Below are 19,434 nucleotides of genomic sequence, written 5' to 3' on the forward strand. Positions count from 1 at the left end.
CATCAATACTCTTTTTTACTTCGTCAAAAAACTCAATCAAGTTTGTGAGGCATGATTTCCCACACACAAAGCCATGTTGACTATCCCGAATTAGTCCTTGCCTTTCCAAATATATGTACAACCTATCCCTCAGAATTCCCTCCAACAACTTTCCCACCACCGAGGTCAGGCTCACCGGTCTATAGTTGTCTTGGAGTTTAAGGGTGTTTCAGGGAGAAGACTATTGTATATACTAACAGAGATATGGAAGACTGTAGTGACTGAAGACGTTTAAATATGTAAGCGGACTTCTAGGCTCTGGAGGCGACGTAGACAGGAAAACAATGGACAATGCCAGGTTGCTGGGTTGGAGACAGTTACACATGTGGGGACGATTGCACAAACTGAAAGCGGTTCTATTGTTGGGACGGTTGGTGGGGTTGGGAGGGGGTGTTGAGGGTGAAGTTTACATAGATTACGTTTGAAGAATTGGAGAAGAATAAGGAGATTACATTTTTTTCACAGCTAAGGAAGATTGTCGGAGCTGGAGAAGTTTGCACAGATAGGGAAAGAAGAAGAGGTTAAAGACTAATACAATGACATGGAGGGTGATGTTGGTAGGAGGAGCTTACAGGGAGAAACAGCACTGTCAGGGTTTACCGGGATGAACGAATTTAGTATTTACTGGAAAAATGTATGGATTAGGGTGTTAGGGATTGGAGAACCTGACAGAGACAAAGAGCATTGTGTGATATAGAGGAGATTCCAAACAGAGACAGGATTATTGGGACTGGAGGATATTACAGAGGTCCCTAATACAACATGGGGCTGGATTGATGCCTGGGACCTCTGTGCTGTCTCAGTGAGTACAGCAGAGGTGAGAGCAGCACTCTCACAAGATGGTGGGAATGAAGCCTAGAATGTTGCTTTTCCTTGCCGAGAACTGTGTCTACGTCCTGTCTTCCACGTCGGAATATAGAAGGCCAGTAACTCCTCCCTGTGCTGTTTACTGTGAGTGATCTTTTCGGCTGCAGGATTTACTGAAGGCTCCAGATCGCACTCTCCATCTCTCTCTGGCTGCCCAATTGTCTTCAATGTGGCAATGAATGAGAATTACGAATTTGGCGAAGTCAGGCACATCCTGATTACCTAAAGGAGAGAGAAAAACAGACAGAATGGCAAATTAGACTGAGGTAGTGAGGATGACTCATGTCGAGTAGCACTGAGTCCAACAGACACCTGGAAAATCCCAGTCTCCATCCCTGGCTTGTGCTGCTCCGTCAGTCTGGAGTGGAGAATTCCTTTGGCTCAGAATCGTAGACCAGCTGCAGGAGTGAGAGGCTTTGACAGAGGCAGCAATTAGACCCACACAGTGAGGGATACCACATGGAGAGAGACTGAGTGATATCACCAGAGTGCAGCAGGTTTTCAGAATCAAACCATTGTGTCAGAAGGAGTGGGTCTGATGCAGTGGGAACTGTTACCAGTTCTAAGGGAGAAGTCAGCTATTTTATTGGGATGGTACAGTGGTGGAACCAGTGCCCTGGTCAATCATATGACCAGGATTGTGCAGAGTGCTTGAAACTGGCACCCATGAGAAGGTATAGGGCTCAGCTGAAAGGAAATCCGAATTCCACGGGGAGAGATTAAAATATTGAAACAGGGGGACGTGGTTGGGGACAAACAGAAAGAAAGAGGAAGGAAGTGAGTTCAACTAATATTGTACACCAGCAAATATGTTTGTGACAGGAAATAGTGATAAAAAGTAAATTACTGTTTCTAAATTTGGATGAAAGAAGTATTTGCACTAAGGGATATGCACGTGTGACTTGTGATTTCTATCTACTCACCATCAGGGAGACATGTTCACAGGGTGAACAAGAAGGTGGGGCATTAATATTCACAGCTACATAACATTGTGGAAAGTCAGGCAGAATGGGAAGAAGGATGGGGATCTCTCATCGTTAGGGATAACAATGGGATAATCAAGAAAATATGTGGCCTTAGATATTCAATCAGTCGTAGACAAAATTCTGGGTAATAAGGGTCAGAACACAGAAGTGCAAGAGCAGTGTTAAGGCTCCTTTACAGCATTACATTGTGAGACACTGGATTAACAAGGAATTATTTGAATTTGTAACAAAGGCATTGGGATAACAGTGAGGGGATTCAACTTTCCTCTCTCATTATCGCATTGGTGATGGGTCACAGATTACGCTGACTATCTCCCACGCTCCGTGGGAGTCTGTAGGTGGCTGTACAGACTGATGTGGCCTCCCATAGACTCTGCAATACTTGGGGCAGAAAGTGGCCGGGTGAATGAGATGGGTGCGGCTTTTGGCTGACAGCACGCTCCTTGTGCTGTTTTCTCCTGGAATCTCCACAGTAAAATCCAAACACTTTTTTTTCAGATCTCCCCCATCAACTGTGATTCCACATAAACGGCCTCATTGACCTTTCAGGGGCTTTTTTCTCTCCCTCGCTATACTTTAGCCCCTGTTGAACCTTGTCAAAATGCCGCTGAAATTTTAAATATTCCCCACCACCAACAGCCTCCCACAGCCTTATCTATTCTGCCAGTTATGCTCATACCAAAATATAGAATACAACAGATTTAAAAATATTCTGCTTCTAAAAAAACATATTTCCCCCATTATTTCTCAGTGTCCAGTTATCATTTATTGTCATATCCTTTATAATCCAGTTCAGCATGTTCCCGACTTGCTGTCAGGCTAACACCGTTTGGTTTCAGGCTGATTGCACAGAGGGTTTTGATCAGCATGTTCAACACAGCATCTTGCGTCCATTCCTGTGCTGCATTGTTCCACGTTCTATTATGCATCAAGGAAGTATCTCGACCAAGAAAAGACTCGGGCCACTCAGGGATGAAAGAGAAATGAAAGGGGTTGTTGGGGAGGGGGATTGGTAAGGACAGGGAAGGGGAGGTGAGGCGGTAAGAACAGGGAAGGGAATACAGTGTGTAAGAGGGAGCATGAAGAATAAAAGCAAGCAGGAGTATAGGAAAGTCTGAGAGATGTTTGTGAGGGAGGCCACATAAACGAGTGGAATAAATTAACATCACATAGCATAGGGACATGCAGTGATAAAACCCTCATTTGAACATGACTGGAAGGAATAACAAAAAACTATCACATCGGGTTAAAATCCACATTACTAAAGGTGGTGCAGGTTGGACAATGGAAAAGAGATTGTCATGGAGGAGAGGGCTTAAACAGAGCAATGGATGGACATGGATTCAGATCCACAGTAAAGGGATCACACCAGGGCCTGACCAATGAACCACAGCAAAGCAAGTTCAGTATTGGATTATAGATGAATGCTCAATATTATTCACCTCTGAACCAACTTCATTGTCCTTCAATGTAAACTCTCCGGCTGGATTTTTTAGCTGAAAAGATACCACAGAACTGAAATCAGAGAAACACTTCAGTTTTCATTACTTCTACTACTCTGCAAAATGAGATGACAAAAGACACATGTTGAGACACTTTCAGAATAAACAAATATATCTCTTGGTTTGAGTGCTAAACATCCACTTGTTAAAGGAGTTTCCAAAATCCACCATCATCAACTCAGGACGGGAATTTACAAAATGATTTGAGAGATCTCGTACTTTAATGACAAGGTTATGTTGTAGAGATGATTTGAGAGATTTGATATATGCATCCCATTTTAAGATATTTTTCTAACTACAAATTCTGTTTTCCAAAGATTGTTTGGAAAACAAAAGGTTGGAATAAAAAGAAAAAAAGTTATTCATGAACAGAATCAATTTTCTGTAATAACTGAATTCAATTGCGGGTGCAGCGAGCCAGCATGCCCAGCAGTCCTTAAAGCCCTCCATACTCACGACAGGCGAGGGCAGCACATTGGCAAAACCGACTTTATCTCCGTTGGAAATGGGAAGAGATGCGTTTTTGCACATGTTAAGGCTGCAGGAGCTGTCGAGCGTTTAAAAACCCTTTCAGCGAGAAGCGACTACGTTGAAAAATAACTTGCAATTAAATGTGTCGCAGTTCCGAGATGAACAGCCACCATCTTGGCCAGGGATCTGGACGCATGCACATACGGGTCCGTGACGTCACAGTGCCGGGCGAGGCCGAAGGGTGACTCATGCAGATGCCGAAACTCTGAGAGTCAATCAGACAGTGCTAGAGGAGGTCAGCAGGGTCTGGCAGGAGATGTGGACGGAGAAACAGAGTGAAACATTACAGTCCTGTGTGGATTTTCTTCAGAACCCATTACCCGGGTGCTGCAGTGTCCTCGGCGATAGCTTTTATCAGTTTCACCCTCAGGTGATCTTTGAAACAAACAGCAGTCTCCCTGAAAATCTGGATTTTCTGCAGGAGACTTTTTAACGCACATGCTCAGATGCGTCATGTCCCACTTGTGAAGCAGATGGTGCTTGAGAATCCAGGCCTTCTTAGTTCGAGGGGAGTTCCTCAGGGTCTTTTCTTTGGCCGAGCCTACTTCAGCTGCTTCGCCAATCACTTTCCCTTCAGAAGTAGGGATCTTGGTTGACGATTGGACAATATTCAGCATCATTCTCAACTGCTCATATACTGATGTGCATATATCAATGTGTTCAAGTTGTACGTTTGCTCGCTGAGCTGGTAGGCTTGCTCTCATTGAGAACAATCTTACAACCTGAACCTCAACCTGAGCTAAAACTGTTCTCAAAAATCGCATACCCATAAGCAGCAAGACCGGGCCAGCATCTAAAATTTGCACAAGTGGCACGGAACAGTCGTATCACATCTATGCCTGGCAAAGACCATCTTTAACAAGAGAATATCTGAGTATCCCTTGTTGACATTAGACAGCAATATTATTGTTGAATCCTCCATGAGCAACATTCTGGGGTGTAATGTTGACCAGAGACTGAACAGGAGTGACCATACCACTTGAGACAAGATCAGGGCAGAGGCGAAAAGTCTTGCAGCTCTCAACTCACCTCTTGACTGTCTTCCTACAAGATGAAAGTCAGGTGTGATACGGAGTCCTCTCCATTTTCCTGGTTGAATGCTGTTTCAACAACACAAGAAACTTGTAAACATCTGTAACAAAACAGTACTCTTCATTACCAATTACCTTCACCATTCCCTTTCTTCACCACTGATGTAAAGTAGCAGCAAGAGGTATCATCTCTTCTGTAACATTCTTCTGGATAATGGCCTGAACTATCCACCAGTTGGCTACATACATCCCACAACGGGTTTGCGCCTCAGGACACACAATGTCACATAGGTGTTGGGAATAACAACCTGAACTATTCAGGAAGGGTCCGTTTTGCTTTTGATGGTGGCTTTTGCATCTTTTGGATCATTTGGGATAAGATGGAGAATAGAGGAAAGTAGACTTTCTGAAATTGGATTTGTTAGTTCTGAGATTTTACCCTGTATGGACTGCGATAATATTTGAAAATCATTTCACAAAGAAATAAATTGAAAGAATTGAAGAGGATTGTTTCAATTCAAACATGATATAAAGATCCAACAGTCACGAAATTCATTTGGACGTAAAGGGAACATGTTTATCTGGTATGTCTGTAAGCAAAGATTTCAAACAACATAGTGAGTGGTGAACCATCAACGCACGCACGCACGCACACACACACACACACACACACACACACACACACACACAAGAATGCGAGCGTTCCTCTGAACTGACTGCAGAAATTATTTAACATTAACCAGTTAACATTTTTAAAAAAACAGACAGAGAAGACATAAATATGTTGTGTTTCTGTGAAAGGATTCAACAGATATGTGAGGAGATCAGCACCATGGAAATGTCTGGATTGTGAGAAGGATTGCAAATTCCCAGACCATCTGGAGGCTCATCGACACAGACATTCTCAGGAGACACCGTTCACCTGCTCTGTGTGTGGGAATGGAATTACTCTGTCATCCAGCTTCTTGTAACACCAGTGGGTTTACACCGACAAGAGACCTTTCCCCTTATTGTGGGGAAAAAAATCTTTAAGGTCTGTCAAGGTCTTAAATTCAATGGTCTTTAATTAACATCACACTGTTCCCATGGGGGAGAAGTTATTTAGCTGTTCCATGTGTGGAAATGTATTCACTTGGGGGTCCAGCTTCATGTCACACAAGCGTCTTCATCATTGGGAGAGAAGCTTTGTCTGCTCCATTTGGAAGGAATAAACTTTATAGTTCAGCCTAATGTCAACTGTTTAGTTGACACTGGGGAGAGACCAATCATCTGCTCTGTGGGTGAGAGGGATTTACTAAATCAGCAAAGCTTCAAATACACAGGGTGGCCATTCTCGAGAGAGTCTGTACGCTTGCAGTGAGTGTGGGAAAGAATTCACTTCATGACCTGTACTCTGAGCATCAGTATATTAACACCTTTTACCTGCTCCTTGTGAGGGAAAGGGTTCATTCGATTCTTATACCTCAGCTGGTATGGCTTTGTTCACACCAATGAGAGAACAGGTAAATGGTATGACTGTGAGAAGAGTTTTATGAGTAGCAATGATTTAATGAAAGACCAACAAACACATTGTGGGAAGAGGCCATTCACCTGCACTGTGTGTAGCAAGGGATTCAATTATTCATTCCCACACATGGTACCCCAGTGAGTGGGCATCGGTTTAGCTGAGTTTGGTATGTTATTGGTTGGCAGAGCAACGTGATGCCAACAGCATGGGCTCAATTCCCGCTACCAGTTTGAGGTTACCCTGAAGGACTCTCCTTCGCAAAATATTCCCACTCCTGAGGTCAGGGGGCCCTCTGGTCAAATCACCATGAGTCGCTTTTCTCTCTTTTAAAGAGAGCAGTCCCTATAGACTGCTAAGACTATGGTGACATACTCATTCCAGTGAGGTCTGGTGTGATTGTATTCTGCTGTTATTGCATCTAGAACTGAACTGTGTTCATTCTGCCAGCAGTGGATTACTGCATTGGATGTGAATTATCTCTTGAACTGAACTAGTGTTTAATTGTTCAGGTATCAATCACAGATTTTTTTTCAACCATGATTTCTCTTCCATGAGATGAGACTGGTAGATATCCATTTACTGCCCTGTTCTTGAGTCTTTTATTCATTGCTAAGGCTTAGTTTGCATTTATAACTAAATTTTCATACATTCAGGATTTGTGAATGTGCTTCATAGCAACTGAAGTCATTGTGAAGTGTTGTCACTGTTGTGGAAGATACAGCGGATAGGTTGTGCCGATGTGCAGTGGGAACCCAGTCCCACAGTGAGAGCACGTGAATGATTTCTCATCAGTGTGAACACATTGATGGGATTTCAGTTCCTGGGAACTTATAAAGCACTTCCCACACTCTGGCATTTAAACAGTTTCTTGTCACTGTGAACCCGTTGGTGTATCTGCAGGACAGATGAATTAAGTGCATCTTTTCCCAAATTCAGAATGCCAATGTGAATTCCCTGGTGCCTCAGTGAATTTGATTACTGAGAGGTCCTTCCCCACATTCAGAGCAGGTGAATGGCTTCTCTCCAGTGTGAAAACATTTGGATTTCAGCAGGTTTCTGGAATCAATTAATTTCCTCCCACACACAGCAGATGAGTGGTCTCTCCTCTGTGTGATCTCTCTGCTGCTATCTCAGCAGACTGAATGACTGACTGTATCCTTTCCGACAGTTACAGCAGGTGAACGGCCTCTCTCCAGTGAGTTCGCAGATGTAAAGTGAGATCAGATGTTGGCCTGATCCCCCTCCCACTTTGAAAACACTTGAATTGTTTCTCATCAGTCTGAATATATTGATGATGCGTCAATTCCTGAGACCTTTTAAAACATTTGGCGCACTCTGGACAATTAAATGGTCTCTCCTCAGTGTGAACCCACTGGTGTAACAGTTGGATGGACAACTGAGCAAATCCTTTCCCACACTACGAACTGGTGAAACGTTTTTTATCCCAGTGTGGCTGTACTGATGAATTTGCAGAGTAGACGGTTAATTGAATCCTTTCCACTGTTAACTCACTTCCAATTTCTCTCCAGTTACATATTGAAAAGACAGAAGATTGGCTGAAGCGCCGCTCACAGACAGACCACGGGATGGGTTCACTCACCTATGAATGGTGTTTTCTCCTTTCATTCTCAAAGGTCGATGAGATTCAGGCGACATCAAACAGAGTAACTCCATCAGATTCTGATGTGATGCTTCATTTCAGTTTCCCAACTGCAAATCTTCATCTTTAATATTTCTAAATTTAAAACAGAAATAGTTCACTAAGAGATAACTTTTAAAAACACCAAAGCAGAAAATTTCATTCCGCATTTGATGTGGATATTCCAGATAAGGTCAGCATTTATTGCCCGTTGCTAATTTTACTGGACAAGGTGACGATGGGCTACCTTCTTGAACAACTGCTGTCCATTTACTGTTGGTAAACCCAAAACACAAAGAATGCAATTTCAAAATTATAACCCAGTGACACTGGAGAAATGGCAAAATATTTCCAGGTCACAATAGTAAGTGGTTTGTAGGGTTTTCCTATCTATCGGCTAACCTTTCCTTTTAGATCCAAGTGGTTGTGAGTTTGAAAGGTACTGTTTAAGAAGCTTTGGTGAATTTCTGCAGTGTATCTTGTGGATAATGCTGACGGCCTGTCTGAGTGTTTGGAGGTGAAGGAAGCGGATCTTTATCGATGCTGTGTCAGTAACGTGGTTCTGATCAATTCGGCTGCTCTCTTCTGGATGTTGTTGAGCAGTGCCATATTGTTGGAATTGCACTCAGGAGTCCTCAAGAAGGTCATGATTGAAATTTCTCTTGCTACTTCGATGCTGCCTTATCTGCTGTGCTTCTCCTGCGCAATGCTTTCTCAACACTTCACTCATCCAGGCAAGTAGGGAGCATCCCATCGTGTTTCTTACTTATGCCTTGTAAAGTAATAAAAGATTTTTGGGAAAACAACCCAAAGAAAGAGAAGAACAGTTGGACAAAGGAGCGGATAACAATCAGGTTCAGAGAGTGAATAGCTGTTAATGGAGACTGCTGGTCACTAAACATAGGTGGAATCTAATAGCAGGTTATCTGACAGATAGGCTTCAGGGAATAAAGAAGTGTGTTATTCGCTGTAGAAATCCCAGCCTCTGACCTGCTCTTGTAGCCACAGTGTTCATATGGCTGGTGCAGTTAGTTTCTCATAGAGACTGTGACTTTCACAGCACTGAAAGAGGCTTTTTGACCTATTACGCCAATGTCAAGCATCAAGCATCTATCCACTCTCACCCCATTTTCCAGAACTTGGTTTATAGCCTTATGCGCGGTGGTGCTTCAAGTGATCATTGAAACATATTTTTAATTACACTAGCTCCAGCAAAATGCCATCACCATACACATATTCCACTTCCATCCTTTGTCCACCTTCTGCAGGGAACATTCCCTCTGGGACACACTGGTGCATTCTGCCTTCACTCCCAAAACCTCCCCCCACAGGCCATGGAATCTTGCCCTGTAATCTCTGACGAGGTGACCCATGCACACATACACAGCAGATAAGAACGAGGAGCAGGGTTAGGCCATCCGGCCCTTCGAGCCTTCTCCACTATTCGATAAGCTCATGGCTGATCTTTCCATGGACTCAGATCCACTTACCCGTTCTCTCACTGTATCCCTCCCTTCCTTTATTGTTAAAGAAAATCATAGCTTTAAAAACGTTTCCTGAAGTAGTGTTAACTATTTCACTGGGCAAAGAATTCCAAAGATTAACAATCCTCTGGGTGAAGAAGTTCCTTCTCAATTCAGTGCTGAATCTTCTCCCTCTAATCTTGAGACTACGCCCTCTTGTCCACGTTTCACCCGCTAGTGGAAACACCTCTCCACCTTATGCACTGAATTCACACTGTTCCAACTTTCAAAAAGTATACTCAGCCTTCATCACAGTGTGCCAAAGGCAACTGTCGGCTGCCCGTGTGGTATACGAAGTCCCTTTCTGTCATAGATCTGGGCAGAGCTGCGTTTTCACCGTAGAGATCATCAGCCCCTTTAGACAAAGGAATTCAGGTGTTTGCCTTCATATTGGCATTAGTAAGAGTTCCACACTGAGTCAGTGTTTGTAACATGGAGAAAAACAAATCACAGTATGAAGTTTGGGCTGAGTGTTGTTTATCTATCATTTTGAATATTGTTTCAAATTTGCAGTGCTTATCTTTAAATGCTTGTTCTTGAAAGTGGTAGCAGATGGAGTGCGGGAGGTTGAGGGGTGACATTATGGAAGTTTATCAAATCATGAGAGGTATGGATAGGGTGAATAGCCAAGGTCTTTTCGATAGGATAGGAGACTTCACACATAAAGGACATAGCATTAAGGTGAAATGGGGAAGATTTAAAATGGACGAAGGGGCAACGTTTTCACACAGAGGGTGATATGTTTATGAAATGAGCTGCCAGAGGAAGACTGGTAGAAGCAAGTACAGCTCCAACATTTCAAAAACATTTGGACAAACATATGAATGGGAAACTTTTAGAGGCATGTGGACCAAATGCAATCAGATGGGACTGTTGTAGATTGAAAAACCTGGTCAGCATGGGCAGGTTGGAGCAAAGGGTCTGTTCGTATGTGATATGACTGTATCAATGCAGAAAGCGGTGAAAAGGGAAGAAAGGATTTAATGCAAGAAAATTGGCAGGAAACATAAAAAACAAGCATCATAAACTTTCCTGTGTACATAAAAACAGTCCAAGATGGCTGTGTGACCTTTGGTAGAAATGAAGTCAGGAAAGTATATTGAGGACATTTGGAGGCTGTGACTGGGAAATTGGCTCAAGGGAACAGGCAGATAATTTACACCGGTATTTTACATCATTCCTCATGGGGAAGACACTGAAAGTACATCAATGATATCGGCAAAATGGTGATAGTAAGGAAGTTCATGAACCATGCCTAACGAAAGGAACAAGGTTTCTAAAAAGCAGATAAGAGTAAGGGTAGACACGTCAGCAGCAATTCTGAGTTGGTTTTAAAAGAAGTGGCCACAGTCTTGGGATCATTGCTCCCCCTCTATCAGATGTTAGTTCTGCTGTTTGTTTAAGTAAGCAGTAAGTGCAGTAGCTTTAATGGGTTGTCATCAGGTTTGGTTATACATGGTTCTGACACTGGCATGTTCACCCACGCTCGTGACTGAACCATAGCTCAGCCTCATGGTAATGGTAGATTGCAGGATTATCCTGGGGGAAAAGTTACTGATTGTGGTTGAATATAATTCTACTGCTGCTGCTGCTGTTATGATTTCAGCATCAAATGAATGCCCAGTTTGAGCTGCAATATCTGCAATGCAATTCTGCTACATGTCCCCATTTCATACCGGGACCCATTCACCCATCACCCCTATACACAGTGACCTACCCTGGTTTCTGATGTAGGAACACTTCTTTTTTTATTATTACTTTCATCCTGTTAGGGTCTCTTAATGATGTCATGATGCAATTTATCACATTTCTCAAAACCATGTAACGTTTTCATCTGAATCTTTTACCCTCCAGTAATATCAGCTTCTGTTTAAAGTGATTGTGTTTCCCTCTGTTTCTCTCCCTGATCATGATTAAGAGCTCTGTAGTGTCAGAGATGCCAGCCTTCTGTAGTTTCAGAACAAATGAATTAGTGCGTTATTGTTCACTTCCCGATGTGTGGCGCTCCATGTTGGAAAGGGCGTGCGAGCAGCTTTGAGAAACATATTTGAAATACTGAACAGGTCTGGCAGCATCTGTGGAGTGAAAGATGAGTTAATTTTCAGGACCTGTGATTGTTCTTCAAAGCTGCCAGTATCTGCAACAATTTTTGTTTTTGTTTCAATTTTCCTGTATCCAATGATCTTTGCTATATTGAAAATGTATTCTGTGACTTTTCATTTTTGAAAAAACTCAGTGGATCTGGCCACATCTGTAGAGACAGAGAAACAATGTTAATGTTTCAAGTACAGTGTAAAACTTCTTCAGAAGTGTAAAGGATTGGTAAGTGAGCCTTTTAGTATCTTGGCAGAGGTGGGAAAGAGTGTTTGGAGGCCCAGTGCAAAAGCCAAATGGGCTTGAAATTGTGGTGAAAGAGACACAGATGTAAAAAATGTGTAAATTAATGTCTAAATATTAGAAATTGATTTTCTCTGTTGACTGCACGATAAACAAAACAAAGTCTTAGGGAGCCCAGGAAGGAGTCTGTATGAAAATGGAGAACAGCCATAATGGGGTCAGGCTGTGAAGTTATGGAATTGAATATTAACTACTACAGGCTGCAACATGCCAAAGTGTAAAGTGCGGCGTTACTTGAGCTTGGGTTTTGCTTCATTGGAACATTGCAGCAGCCTGCATTTTCTTACAATCCCTAAAGTATGGAAACAGGCCCATACTGACCCTCTAAAATGTATGCAAACCAAACTCATTCTCTACCCTATGGTACATTGACCCTTGACTATTGCACCTAACCAGGTAAAAACAATGACTGCAGATGCTGAAAACCAAATACTGGATTAGTGGTGCTGGAAGAGCACAGTAGTTCAGGCAGCATCCAACGAGCAGCGAAATCGACGTTTCGGGCAAAAGCCCGTCATCAGGAATAAACGCAGTGAGCCTGAAGCGTGGAGAGATAAGCTAGAGGAGGGTGGGGGTGGGGAGAGAGTAGCATAGAGTAAAATGGGTGAGTGGGGGAGGAGATGAAGGTGATAGGTCAAGGAGGAGAGGGTGGAGTGGATAGGTGGAAAAGAAGATAGGCAGGTCGGACAAGTACGGACAAGTCAAGGAGACAGTTACTGAGCTGGAAGTTTGAAAGTAGGATGAGGTGGGGGAAGGGGAAATGAGGAAGCTGTTGAAGTCCACATTGATGCCCTGGGGTTGAAGTGTTCCGAGGCGGAAGTTGAGGCGTTCTTTTGCACCTAACCTGCAATCCCTGAACACCAAGGGCAACTTAGCATGGCCAATTCACCTATCCTGCACAACTTTGAGCTGTGGGAGAAAACCGGAGCACCCAAAGGAAATCCACGCAGCCATGGTGATAATATGCAAACTCCACGCAGGCAACACCAGAAGCTGTAATCGAACCCAGGTCCCTGTTATTGTGAGGCAGCAGTGATAACCACTGAGCAAACGTGCCGCCCAGGGCCGAGATATTACAAGGCCACAAGTCTATACGTGCAGAAATGAAGCCATTCGGTCCATCCACCCTGCTCCACCATTCGATCAAGACTGATGGATTTCCTTCATTTCCCTGCTGTCTCTCCGTAACCTTTGATCCCCTTGGCAACCAAGACCTTATCTGTCTCTGTTTTAAATATACTCAACGATCTGTTTTCTACAGCCTTCGGTGGTAAGGAATTCCACAGTTTCAGCACTCTCTGGCTAAAAAATTCCATCTTATCTCCAATCGAAAGGGTCTTTCCTTTGCTCTAAGCCAGTGCCCTCAGGTCCTTGTCTCTCCTGCCAGTGCAAACGTCCTCCCAATGCCCTCTGTGTCCAGACTATTCAGTATTCTGTGAGTTTCAATCCGATTCCCCCTCATCCTTCTAACCTCTAAACCAGATTCCTCAAACATTCCTCTTGTGTAAAGCTTTTCATTTTTGGGATCATTCTCGTGAACCACCTCTCGACACCCACCAATGCCAATACATCCTGCCTGAGGTATGAGGCACAAAATACTGAAAATGTGGTCTGACCAGAAAGCCTTAGAATCCCCACCTTTATACTCTAGTTCTTCGAGATGAATGGCAACTTCAGTAGTCTTTTAACTACTGACTCAACCGGCAAGTTTCCCTTCAGCGAATCCTGGACTTTGAATCACAAGTCCCTTTGCACTTCAGATTTCTGAATTTCCATCGCATTTAGCAAATAGTCCATGTCTGAATTCTTCATATCAAAGTGCATGACCTCACACTCTCCCACATTATATTTCATCTGCCACTCATTTTTCCACTCTCCTAAAATGTCGAAATGTTTCAGTAGGCTCCCTGCTTACTCAATACTACCTATCCCTCCTATTACTATTTTTGCATCATCTGCAAACGTAGCCAGAATGCCCTCAGTTCTGCCAACCAGATCATTAACTAATAAAGTGAAATGTTGTGGTCACAGCACTGACCCTTGCGGAAAAATACTAGTCACCGGCTGTCATCCTGAGAAGGACCATTTTATCCTCATTCTGCCTACTCCTAGACAGCCAGCCTTTTATGTTAATACCTGACAGCTAACAACATGGGTTTTTAATTTACTCTGCAGTGTCCTGTGCAGAACCTTATCACAGGCCTTCTGGAAGTCCACATCGATAACTCCCATTGGCTTTCCTTGATCTAACTTACTTGTTACCTCCTCAAAGAATTCTCATTAGCTTGTCAGCAAAGTAGATTATCTAAATAGGGAGGAATCAGAAGGTCAGGGTCATTCCTACAGACAGAGTGGAGATGTTCCTCAAAACAGTTTTTGTTTTGTCCACTAATGTAAAGGAGACTGCATTTTGAGCAGCAAAGATAGGAGACTGGATTGAAAGCGTACAAGCGAAATGCTGCTCCACCAAGAAGGGCCTTGGTCGGTAAGGAGGGAAGAGGTGAATGACCAAGTGTTGCAGCTTCTGCAATCACATGTCAAGCTGTCATGGGTGAGTGGGGAAGTGTTAGGGGTGATGGAGGGTGTCACAGAGGGGATTGTCCCTGTGAAATGCTGTCAGTGGACAGGAAGGGAAGATGTGGTGGTGGTGTCGTACTGGAGGTGTTGGAATTGGCGCAGGATGATTCGGTGAATGTGGATTCTAGTGCAGTAGGAATGAGGACAATGGGAGATCTATAATTGTTCTGGGGAAGAGGAGACGGAGTGAGGGCAGAAGTGAGGAAGATGGGGCAGTCACAGCTGAAGGCTCAGTCCACCCGAGTTAACGGATTACTCAGTTGAGAGAAAAGGTGATCACGCAGGAATCTTTCTACTGGAATGCGGCAGCATCAAACAGAAATCACAGAGCCAGAGAAACAGGGAGGATGGAGTCACCCTCAGCTGATGATGTGTTCAGCCACATATGAAGGTTCCCCCTGAATGATTGAAAAGAGCCAGGTATTTCAATTGCTGATTTATGCCTTCTATCTGGTATAAAACGAAATGTGAAAATGGACCCAGGTGAAGATGTGTTGGACATTTTGAACAACTTGAGGATAGACAAGTCCCCCGGGCCTGACGGGATATATCCTAGGATTATGTGGGAAGCAAGAGAGGAAATTGCAGTACCGTTGGCAATGATCTTCTCGTCTTCACTGGCAACTGGGGTGGTACCAGGGGACTGGAGAGTAGCGAATGTTGTGCCCCTGTTCAAAAAAGGGAATAGGGATAACCCCGGGAATTACAGGCCAGTTAGTCTTACTTCTATGGTAGGCAAAGTAATGGAAAGGGTACTGAGGGATAGGATTTACGAGTATCTGGAAAGACACTGCTTGATTAGGGACAGCCAGCACGGATTTGTGAAGGGTAGGTCTTGCCTTACAAGTCTTATTGAATTCTTCGAGGAGGTGACCAAGCATGTGGATGAGGGTAGAGCAGTGGATGTAGTGTACATGGATTTTAGTAAGGCATTTGATAAGGTTCCCCATGGTAGGCTTATGCGGAAAGTCAGGAGGCATGGGATAGAGGGAAATTTGGCCAATTGGATAGAAAACTGGCTAACCGGTCGAAGTCAGAGAGTGGTGGTAGATGGTAAATATTCAGCATGGAGTCCAGTTACAAGTTGAGTTCCGCAGGGATCAGTTCTGGGTCCTCTGCTGTTTGTAATTTTTATTAATGACTTAGGGGAGGGAGTCGAAGGGTGGGTCAGTAAATTTGCAGATGATACAAAGATAGGTGGAGTTGTGGACAGTGAGGAGGGCTGTTGTCGGCTGCAGAGGGACTTAGATATGATGCAGAGCTGGGCTGAGGAGTGGCAGATGGAGTTCAACCCTGCCAAGTGTGAGGTTGTCCATTTTGGAAGAACAAATAAGAATGCGGAATACAGGGTTAATGGTAGGGTTCTTGGTCAGGTGGAGGAACAGAGGGATCTTGGGGTCTATGTACATAGATCTTTGAAGGTTGCCACTCAGGTGGATAGAGTTTGTAAGAAGGCCTATGCAGTATTTTCGTTCATTAGCAGAGGGATTGAATTCAAGAGTCGTGAGGTGATGTTGCAGCTGTACAGGACTTTGGTTAGGCCACATTTGGAGTACTGTGTGCAGTTCTGGTCGCCTCACTTTAGGAAAGATGTGGAAGCTTTGGAGAGGGTGCAGAGAAGATTTACCAGGATGTTGCCTGGAATGGAGAGTAGGTCGTACGAGGATAGGTTGAGAGTTCTCGGCCTTTTCTCGTTGGAACGGCGAAGGATGAGGGGTGACTTGATAGAGGTTTATAAGATGATCAGAGGAATAGATAGAGTAGACAGTCAGAAACATTTTCCCCGGGTACAACAGAGTGTTACAAGGGGACATAAATTTAAGGTGAAGGGTGGAAGGAATAGGGGAGATGTCAGGGGTGGGTTCTTTACCCAGAGAGTGGTGGGGGCATGGAATGCGCTGCCCGAGGGAGTGGTAGAGTCAGAATCATTGGCGACCTTTAAGTGGCATTTGGATAGGTACATGGATGGGTGCTTAATCTAGGATAGAAGTGCGGCACAACATCGTGGGCCGAAGGGCCTGTTCTGTGCAATATTGTTCTATGTTCTATGTTCTATCAGTAGATATTTGGTGTAGAAACGTAAGCACATATTTCATAATGCTCAGCAATGATTGACTCTGGTCAGAACGAAGATGATATGAAGATGTGACGATAAACCAACCATGATGTACAAACGCTGTGAAGGATACTAATCAATCACAAACTATAGAACTCAGATTCGGGAACACTAGCGTCGGCCAGCTTTGGAATGTGTATGTTTAGAACCAGAAGCAGATTAAATAAAGCAAGATACAAAGAATAATATTCCAAAAATGGCAAGAAATATCAAAAGAATCCAACCACAAGAGCTTTTCCATTTCGATTTAAAAACGTTCATGATGTGTGTGTGAGACCCTTGAAAGAAAGGCAAGAAAGTATATGTGGAACACCTGGAGGATGTGACTGGGGAAATGGTCTCAGGGAGCAGGCAGAGAATTTAAAACAGTATTTTACATTGTTTCTCACAGGGGAAATCACAAAGAGTTTCAATAATATAACTAAAATTGTAGTCAGGTGAAATTTCTTGCAATGTCTCTAACAAAATGAAAAAGGCTTTTCTGGGCGGCACGGTGGCACAGTGGTTAGCACTGCTGCCTCACAGCGCCTGCGACCCGGGTTCAATTCCCGCCTCAGGCGACTGACTGTGTGGAGTTTGCACGTTCTCCCCATGTCTGCGTGGGTTTTCTCCGGGTGCTCTGGTTTCCTCCCACAGTCCAAAGATGTGTGCAGGCCAGGTGAATTGGCCATGCTAAATTGCCCATAGTGTTAGGTAAGGGGTAGATGTAGGGGTATGGGTGGGTTACGCTTCGGCGGGGCGGTGTGGACTTGTTGGGCCAAAGGGCCTGTTTCCACACTGTAAGTAATCTAATCTAATCTAACAGATATGACCATTGGTAAACAGGTCACTAGCTGATTCTAATAGAAGTGGTTACAGTGTGACTCTCCAACATCTTATCAATATCCTGTTAACCAATCATTTCTGGAAACAGTGGTCTTTTTTTGCAAGATGTTTTCATTTCACAATTTTTAAACCTACGATCAGATCCTTCTCTGAAATTGTCTTTCAATCTCCCCGTCTTTTTTAACCAAGCTCCTCCCATTTGGTGGTATTTCAACTGATTCATGGCCTCTAATTGGCAGTGATTTTCACACCCACAGCACCCCCTTGTCAAGGCACAGTGTAAATGGATGGGAGCTGCACAGCCTGTCACTTCCAACATGAGCCGCCCGCAAGTCTCCCCACGCTGGGCAGTGATCTAACACAGTGTTACTCAGCAATGCGGTGGTTGTTGTACACAGCTGTACATGCTGGGAAGGCAACTGCTCCAGGTTAACTGATAACTTCACTGCTATTCACTGCACAGCTCCCCATGCTGGACATTAAGCAAAACACAGATACCCAGTCCGTGTTTACACATCAATGCACTTGTGTGTTCTGCACAGCACCCTTTGCTGAACAGATTGTTTAGCCTAGGTTTACAGATCAGTGCACTGTTGGACAGAAATGGAATTGACTGGTGAGCCCTCAAGAGTGTTCGATTCTGGAAGGATTGCTGAGCAGTACACTAGCCTGGTCTTCACAGTAGTGCTTCATGATGAACAGATATCCCATCTTGGCTTATATATGTCCGGGATTGATTTGTGAGGCGGAGTGAGTATCCGACATAAATCCTTACTTAACTATCATCCACCAGATCGGCCCATTCCGCTGTTTAACCCCATATTTCTGCAACATGTTGTCAATTAAGTAATTGCCCAATAAAACCTGAATCTCTGTCACTCTTGTTATGGACCAAAGCAATCCCCTCAAAATACATACATTCCCTCGGACCGAACGTGCTTTTTGTTATATTTTAAAGGTAAATGTGAGGTGCTGTGTTTCAGATACGATTCGCTTGTTCAAAATATTCAACATTAAGCAAAACACAATTTATTCAAACACTGCTGACAAATACAGCCAAAGGAAGTGGGACTTGGAACATATTAATTCTGGTGAAAAACTTAACAGAATAATAGGTTATTTAACTATAAACAGTAACTGCTCCAATATGGTAACATCCTATAAGCACACACTTGTCAAAAAACAAGTTCAGGAAACAGATTTTCTGACAGGGCGTTCTACAATCCAGGAGGAAAAAAACATCAAAAGACACTTCTGAGAGAAATCTCAGGGCGTGTGTAGAAGCCGGAAGAGATTTACCGCCTTACAGCTCTGCTGTCACCCCAGCAATAACTGGCGAAAGGTAACACTAAGAATCCTGTTTCTCGGAGAGCTTGACTATCATTTCACAGGACCATGCCGCTGCTGCAAGGACAACAAGGAATGGAATGTATCTACACAGTCTATGGTGCTGTAGGAGCCTGGCAAAAATGCCTAACCCCGCCTAAACCGTTAAATGACTGCCAGATAAATGTCAAAATGAAACATAAATAAATAAAACAAAAGTTTGCAGCAGTTCCAGTCATCAGGCACAGACGGTCTCGGGAGCCCAGCAATTCCTACCCTGCCAAAACACAATAGAATCATTGAGCTTGTGAAGACAAAGCTTCATCTCTCTCCCTCACCCCTATCTTTACAATTGGAGATGTGCCACTAACCCAATAGTCAGCAATATCAACATCCCACCTGCACCAAGGACTATTGTGACATATGAGTATTGTCGTGAACGGGTTTAACTAGAGCTGTTTGTTCAATGACTGCGATTAATATCAGGCTTCCTGAATCTAACTGGTTACTGGAGGGTTTCCTTTTTCCATAATTAAGGGCTTCTTTCACCTTGTTATGCCATAGTATT

General features: G+C 43.7%; 1 long non-coding RNA gene across 1 annotated transcript; it reads right to left on the minus strand.

Moving 5' to 3' along the window:
* Positions 1 to 898: 898 nt before the first annotated feature.
* Positions 899 to 4,037, minus strand: LOC140492397 (uncharacterized). Its single transcript, XR_011963551.1, has 3 exons — positions 3,851 to 4,037; positions 3,335 to 3,388; positions 899 to 1,128 (listed from the first exon to the last, which is right to left on the minus strand). It is a non-coding gene; the product is annotated as an uncharacterized lncRNA (long non-coding RNA).
* Between the last annotated feature and the right edge of the window lie 15,397 nt (positions 4,038 to 19,434).

This window comes from Chiloscyllium punctatum, chromosome 21 (assembly GCF_047496795.1).
Source record: "Chiloscyllium punctatum isolate Juve2018m chromosome 21, sChiPun1.3, whole genome shotgun sequence".
Taxonomy (NCBI): Eukaryota; Metazoa; Chordata; class Chondrichthyes; order Orectolobiformes; family Hemiscylliidae; genus Chiloscyllium; species Chiloscyllium punctatum.